Source organism: Oncorhynchus mykiss, chromosome 21 (genome assembly GCF_013265735.2).
Source record: "Oncorhynchus mykiss isolate Arlee chromosome 21, USDA_OmykA_1.1, whole genome shotgun sequence".
NCBI classification, from domain to species: Eukaryota; Metazoa; Chordata; class Actinopteri; order Salmoniformes; family Salmonidae; genus Oncorhynchus; species Oncorhynchus mykiss.
The window spans coordinates 6,840,790-6,848,289 of record NC_048585.1 but is presented as its reverse complement, the minus strand read 5'-3'; the positions used below and the strand labels follow the sequence as shown (position 1 = coordinate 6,848,289).

General features: G+C 38.2%; 1 protein-coding gene across 4 annotated transcripts in view; it reads right to left on the bottom strand.

Annotated features, from left to right (window-relative positions):
• The window catches only part of LOC118942844 (LARGE xylosyl- and glucuronyltransferase 1-like), a 166,811-nt gene that overhangs the window by 31,441 nt on the left and 127,870 nt on the right, over positions 1-7,500 (bottom strand). The gene's annotated exons all lie outside the window — the stretch shown is intronic.

Genomic DNA, 7,500 nt, shown 5'->3' with positions numbered 1-7,500 from the left:
GGGAGGGGAAGGGAGAGGAGGGGAGGGGAGGGGAGGGGAGAGGAGCAGGGGAGAGGAGAGGAGAGGAGGGGAGGGAGGGAAGCGGAGGGGAGAGGAGGAGAGGAGGAGAGCAGGGGAGGGGAGAGAGGAGAGGAGAGGAGAGGAGAGGAGAGCAGGGGAGAGGAGAGAGGAAGGGGGAGAGAAGAGAAGAGAGGGGGAGAGAAGAGAGAGTAAGGCGAGAGAAGAAAGGAGAGCAGAGAGCAGGGGAGAGAGAGGAGAGGTGGGGTGAGGAGAGAAGAGAGGAGAGAGGGAAGCAGGGGAGAGGAGAGAGGAGGGAGGAGAGAAAAGAGGAGAGTGTAGAGGAGGGGAGAGAGGAGGGAGGAGAGAAAAGAGGAGAGTGTAGAGGAGGGGAGAGAGGAGGATAAGAATTGTTCTTTAATAGTGTCAGACTTTTTAATAAGACACCTCTCTCAGGGACGACAACAACAGTGAGACTAATGGTTGTGATGGTCAGCATTCAGCTTCAGCTGTGTGTCCTACACACTGGGATATAACGTGTGTGTTTGGACACTTAGGAGTACGTTTCAATACAAACGGACTCAATTAGCAAAGAGATGAGGATCAAACACCAACTCTATTACCACTGGGTCTGGAGAGACACAGCAGATAGTTCCCTCTGTCTTCTCATAGTTAATACCACTTCTGTCTTCTCATAGTTAATACCACATCTGATCCTTCTGTCTTCTCATAGTTAATACCATATCGGTCTTCTCATAGTTAATACCATATCTGTCTTCTCATAGTTAATACCACATCTGTCTTCTCATAGTTAATACCACGTCTGTCTTCTCATAGTTAATACCACATCTGTCTTCTCATAGTTAATACCACATCTGTCTTCTCATAGTTAATACCACATCTGATCCTTCTGTCTTCTCATAGTTAATACCACATCTGTCTTCTCATAGTTAATACCACATCTGATCCTTCTGTCTTCTCATAGTTAATACCACATCTGATCCTTCTGTCTTCTCATAGTTAATACCACATCTGATTCCACTGTCTTCTCATAGTTAATACCACATCTGTCTTCTCATAGTTAATACCACATCTGATCCCACTGTCTTCTCATAGTTAATACCACATCTGTCTTCTCATAGTTAATACCACATCTGATCCTTCTGTCTTCTCATAGTTAATACCACATCTGTCTTATCATAGTTAATACCACATCTGATCCTTCTGTCTTCTCATAGTTAATACCACATCTGATCCTTCTGTCTTCTCATAGTTAATACCATATCTGATCCTTCTGTCTTCTCATAGTTAATACCACATCTGATCCTTCTGTCTTCTCATAGTTAATACCACATCTGATCCTTCTGTCTTCTCATAGTTAATACCACATCTGATCCTTCTGTCTTCACATAGTTAATACCACATCTGTCTTCTCATAGTTAATACCACATCTGATCCTTCTGTCTTCTCATAGTTAATACCACATCTGTCTTCTCATAGTTAATACCACATCTGTCTTCTCATAGTTAATACCACATCTGATCCTTCTGTCTTCTCATAGTTAATACCACATCTGATCCTTCTGTCTTCTCATAGTTAATACCACATCTGTCTTCTCATAGTTAATACCACATCTGATCCCTCTGTCTTCTCATAGTTAATACCACATCTGATCCTTCTGTCTTCTCATAGTTAATACCACATCTGTCTTCTCATAGTTAATACCACATCTGATCCTTCTGTCTTCTCATAGTTAATACCACATCTGATCCTTCTGTCTTCTCATAGTTAATACCACATCTGATCCTTCTGTCTTCTCATAGTTAATACCACATCTGTCTTCTCATAGTTAATACCACATCTGTCTTCTCATAGTTAATACCACATCTGTCTTCTCATAGTTAATACCACATCTGTCTTCTCATAGTTAATACCACATCTGATCCTTCTGTCTTCTCATAGTTAATACCACATCTGTCTTCTCATAGTTAATACTACATCTGATCCTTCTGTCTTCACATAGTTAATACCACATCTGTCTTCTCATAGTTAATACCACATCTGATCCTTCTGTCTTCACATAGTTAATACCACATCTGTCTTCTCATAGTTAATACCACATCTGATCCTTCTGTCTTCTCATAGTTAATACCACATCTGATCCTTCTGTCTTCTCATAGTTAATACCACATCTGTCTTCTCATAGTTAATACCACATCTGATCCTTTTGTCTTCTCATAGTTAATACCACATCTGTCTTCTCATAGTTAATACCACATCTGATCCTTCTGTCTTCTCATAGTTAATACCACATCTGTCTTCTCATAGTTAATACCACATCTGTCTTCTCATAGTTAATACCACATCTGTCTTCTCATAGTTAATACCACATCTGATCATTCTGTCTTCTCATAGTTAATACCACATCTGTCTTCTCATAGTTAATACCACATCTGTCTTCTCATAGTTAATACCACACCTGTCTTCTCATAGTTAGAAAATCTTTGGAGGGAGTTGAAAGTCCATGTTGCCCAGCAACAGCCCCAAAACATCACTGCTCTAGAGGAGATATGCATGGAGGAATGGGCCAAAATACCAGCAACAGTGTGTGAAAACCTTGTGAAGACTTCTGTCTTCTCATAGTTAATACCACATCTGATCCTTCTGTCTTCTCATAGTTAATACCATATCTGATCCTTCTGTCTTCTCATAGTTAATACCACATCTGATCCTTCTGTCTTCTCATAGTTAATACCACATCTGATCCTTCTGTCTTCTCATAGTTAATACCACATCTGATCCTTCTGTCTTCACATAGTTAATACCACATCTGTCTTCTCATAGTTAATACCACATCTGATCCTTCTGTCTTCTCATAGTTAATACCACATCTGTCTTCTCATAGTTAATACCACATCTGTCTTCTCATAGTTAATACCACATCTGATCCTTCTGTCTTCTCATAGTTAATACCACATCTGTCTTCTCATAGTTAATACCACATCTGTCTTCTCATAGTTAATACCACATCTGATCCTTCTGTCTTCTCATAGTTAATACCACATCTGATCCTTCTGTCTTCTCATAGTTAATACCACATCTGTCTTCTCATAGTTAATACCACATCTGTCTTCTCATAGTTAATACTACATCTGATCCTTCTGTCTTCACATAGTTAATACCACATCTGTCTTCTCATAGTTAATACCACATCTGATCCTTCTGTCTTCACATAGTTAATACCACATCTGTCTTCTCATAGTTAATACCACATCTGATCCTTCTGTCTTCTCATAGTTAATACCACATCTGATCCTTCTGTCTTCTCATAGTTAATACCACATCTGTCTTCTCATAGTTAATACCACATCTGATCCTTTTGTCTTCTCATAGTTAATACCACATCTGTCTTCTCATAGTTAATACCACATCTGATCCTTCTGTCTTCTCATAGTTAATACCACATCTGTCTTCTCATAGTTAATACCACATCTGTCTTCTCATAGTTAATACCACATCTGTCTTCTCATAGTTAATACCACATCTGATCATTCTGTCTTCTCATAGTTAATACCACATCTGTCTTCTCATAGTTAATACCACATCTGTCTTCTCATAGTTAATACCACACCTGTCTTCTCATAGTTAGAAAATCTTTGGAGGGAGTTGAAAGTCCATGTTGCCCAGCAACAGCCCCAAAACATCACTGCTCTAGAGGAGATATGCATGGAGGAATGGGCCAAAATACCAGCAACAGTGTGTGAAAACCTTGTGAAGACTTCTGTCTTCTCATAGTTAATACCACATCTGATCCTTCTGTCTTCTCATAGTTAATACCATATCTGATCCTTCTGTCTTCTCATAGTTAATACCACATCTGATCCTTCTGTCTTCTCATAGTTAATACCACATCTGATCCTTCTGTCTTCTCATAGTTAATACCACATCTGATCCTTCTGTCTTCACATAGTTAATACCACATCTGTCTTCTCATAGTTAATACCACATCTGATCCTTCTGTCTTCTCATAGTTAATACCACATCTGTCTTCTCATAGTTAATACCACATCTGTCTTCTCATAGTTAATACCACATCTGATCCTTCTGTCTTCTCATAGTTAATACCACATCTGATCCTTCTGTCTTCTCATAGTTAATACCACATCTGTCTTCTCATAGTTAATACCACATCTGATCCCTCTGTCTTCTCATAGTTAATACCACATCTGATCCTTCTGTCTTCTCATAGTTAATACCACATCTGTCTTCTCATAGTTAATACCACAACTGATCCTTCTGTCTTCTCATAGTTAATACTACATCTGTCTTCTCATAGTTAATACCACATCTGATCCTTCTGTCTTCTCATAGTTAATACCACATCTGATCCTTCTGTCTTCTCATAGTTAATACCACATCTGATCCTTCTGTCTTCTCATAGTTAATACCATATCTGATCCTTCTGTCTTCTCATAGTTAATACCACATCTGATCCTTCTGTCTTCACATAGTTAATACCACATCTGTCTTCTCATAGTTAATACCACATCTGATCCTTCTGTCTTCTCATAGTTAATACCACATCTGTCTTCTCATAGTTAATACCACATCTGTCTTCTCATAGTTAATACCACATCTGATCCTTCTGTCTTCTCATAGTTAATACCACATCTGATCCTTCTGTCTTCTCATAGTTAATACCACATCTGTCTTCTCATAGTTAATACCACATCTGATCCCTCTGTCTTCTCATAGTTAATACCACATCTGATCCTTCTGTCTTCTCATAGTTAATACCACATCTGTCTTCTCATAGTTAATACCACAACTGATCCTTCTGTCTTCTCATAGTTAATACCACATCTGTCTTCTCATAGTTAATACCACATCTGATCCTTCTGTCTTCTCATAGTTAATACCACATCTGATCCTTCTGTCTTCTCATAGTTAATACCACATCTGATCCTTCTGTCTTCTCATAGTTAATACCACATCTGTCTTCTCATAGTTAATACCACATCTGTCTTCTCATAGTTAATACCACATCTGTCTTCTCATAGTTAATACCACATCTGTCTTCTCATAGTTAATACCACATCTGATCCTTCTGTCTTCTCATAGTTAATACCACATCTGTCTTCTCATAGTTAATACTACATCTGATCCTTCTGTCTTCACATAGTTAATACCACATCTGTCTTCTCATAGTTAATACCACATCTGATCCTTCTGTCTTCACATAGTTAATACCACATCTGTCTTCTCATAGTTAATACCACATCTGATCCTTCTGTCTTCTCATAGTTAATACCACATCTGATCCTTCTGTCTTCTCATAGTTAATACCACATCTGTCTTCTCATAGTTAATACCACATCTGATCCTTTTGTCTTCTCATAGTTAATACCACATCTGTCTTCTCATAGTTAATACCACATCTGATCCTTCTGTCTTCTCATAGTTAATACCACATCTGTCTTCTCATAGTTAATACCACATCTGTCTTCTCATAGTTAATACCACATCTGTCTTCTCATAGTTAATACCACATCTGATCATTCTGTCTTCTCATAGTTAATACCACATCTGTCTTCTCATAGTTAATACCACATCTGTCTTCTCATAGTTAATACCACACCTGTCTTCTCATAGTTAGAAAATCTTTGGAGGGAGTTGAAAGTCCATGTTGCCCAGCAACAGCCCCAAAACATCACTGCTCTAGAGGAGATATGCATGGAGGAATGGGCCAAAATACCAGCAACAGTGTGTGAAAACCTTGTGAAGACTTCTGTCTTCTCATAGTTAATACCACATCTGATCCTTCTGTCTTCTCATAGTTAATACCATATCTGATCCTTCTGTCTTCTCATAGTTAATACCACATCTGATCCTTCTGTCTTCTCATAGTTAATACCACATCTGATCCTTCTGTCTTCTCATAGTTAATACCACATCTGATCCTTCTGTCTTCACATAGTTAATACCACATCTGTCTTCTCATAGTTAATACCACATCTGATCCTTCTGTCTTCTCATAGTTAATACCACATCTGTCTTCTCATAGTTAATACCACATCTGTCTTCTCATAGTTAATACCACATCTGATCCTTCTGTCTTCTCATAGTTAATACCACATCTGTCTTCTCATAGTTAATACCACATCTGTCTTCTCATAGTTAATACCACATCTGATCCTTCTGTCTTCTCATAGTTAATACCACATCTGATCCTTCTGTCTTCTCATAGTTAATACCACATCTGTCTTCTCATAGTTAATACCACATCTGTCTTCTCATAGTTAATACTACATCTGATCCTTCTGTCTTCACATAGTTAATACCACATCTGTCTTCTCATAGTTAATACCACATCTGATCCTTCTGTCTTCACATAGTTAATACCACATCTGTCTTCTCATAGTTAATACCACATCTGATCCTTCTGTCTTCTCATAGTTAATACCACATCTGATCCTTCTGTCTTCTCATAGTTAATACCACATCTGTCTTCTCATAGTTAATACCACATCTGATCCTTTTGTCTTCTCATAGTTAATACCACATCTGTCTTCTCATAGTTAATACCACATCTGATCCTTCTGTCTTCTCATAGTTAATACCACATCTGTCTTCTCATAGTTAATACCACATCTGTCTTCTCATAGTTAATACCACATCTGTCTTCTCATAGTTAATACCACATCTGATCATTCTGTCTTCTCATAGTTAATACCACATCTGTCTTCTCATAGTTAATACCACATCTGTCTTCTCATAGTTAATACCACACCTGTCTTCTCATAGTTAGAAAATCTTTGGAGGGAGTTGAAAGTCCATGTTGCCCAGCAACAGCCCCAAAACATCACTGCTCTAGAGGAGATATGCATGGAGGAATGGGCCAAAATACCAGCAACAGTGTGTGAAAACCTTGTGAAGACTTCTGTCTTCTCATAGTTAATACCACATCTGATCCTTCTGTCTTCTCATAGTTAATACCATATCTGATCCTTCTGTCTTCTCATAGTTAATACCACATCTGATCCTTCTGTCTTCTCATAGTTAATACCACATCTGATCCTTCTGTCTTCTCATAGTTAATACCACATCTGATCCTTCTGTCTTCACATAGTTAATACCACATCTGTCTTCTCATAGTTAATACCACATCTGATCCTTCTGTCTTCTCATAGTTAATACCACATCTGTCTTCTCATAGTTAATACCACATCTGTCTTCTCATAGTTAATACCACATCTGATCCTTCTGTCTTCTCATAGTTAATACCACATCTGATCCTTCTGTCTTCTCATAGTTAATACCACATCTGTCTTCTCATAGTTAATACCACATCTGATCCCTCTGTCTTCTCATAGTTAATACCACATCTGATCCTTCTGTCTTCTCATAGTTAATACCACATCTGTCTTCTCATAGTTAATACCACAACTGATCCTTCTGTCTTCTCATAGTTAATACTACATCTGTCTTCTCATAGTTAATACC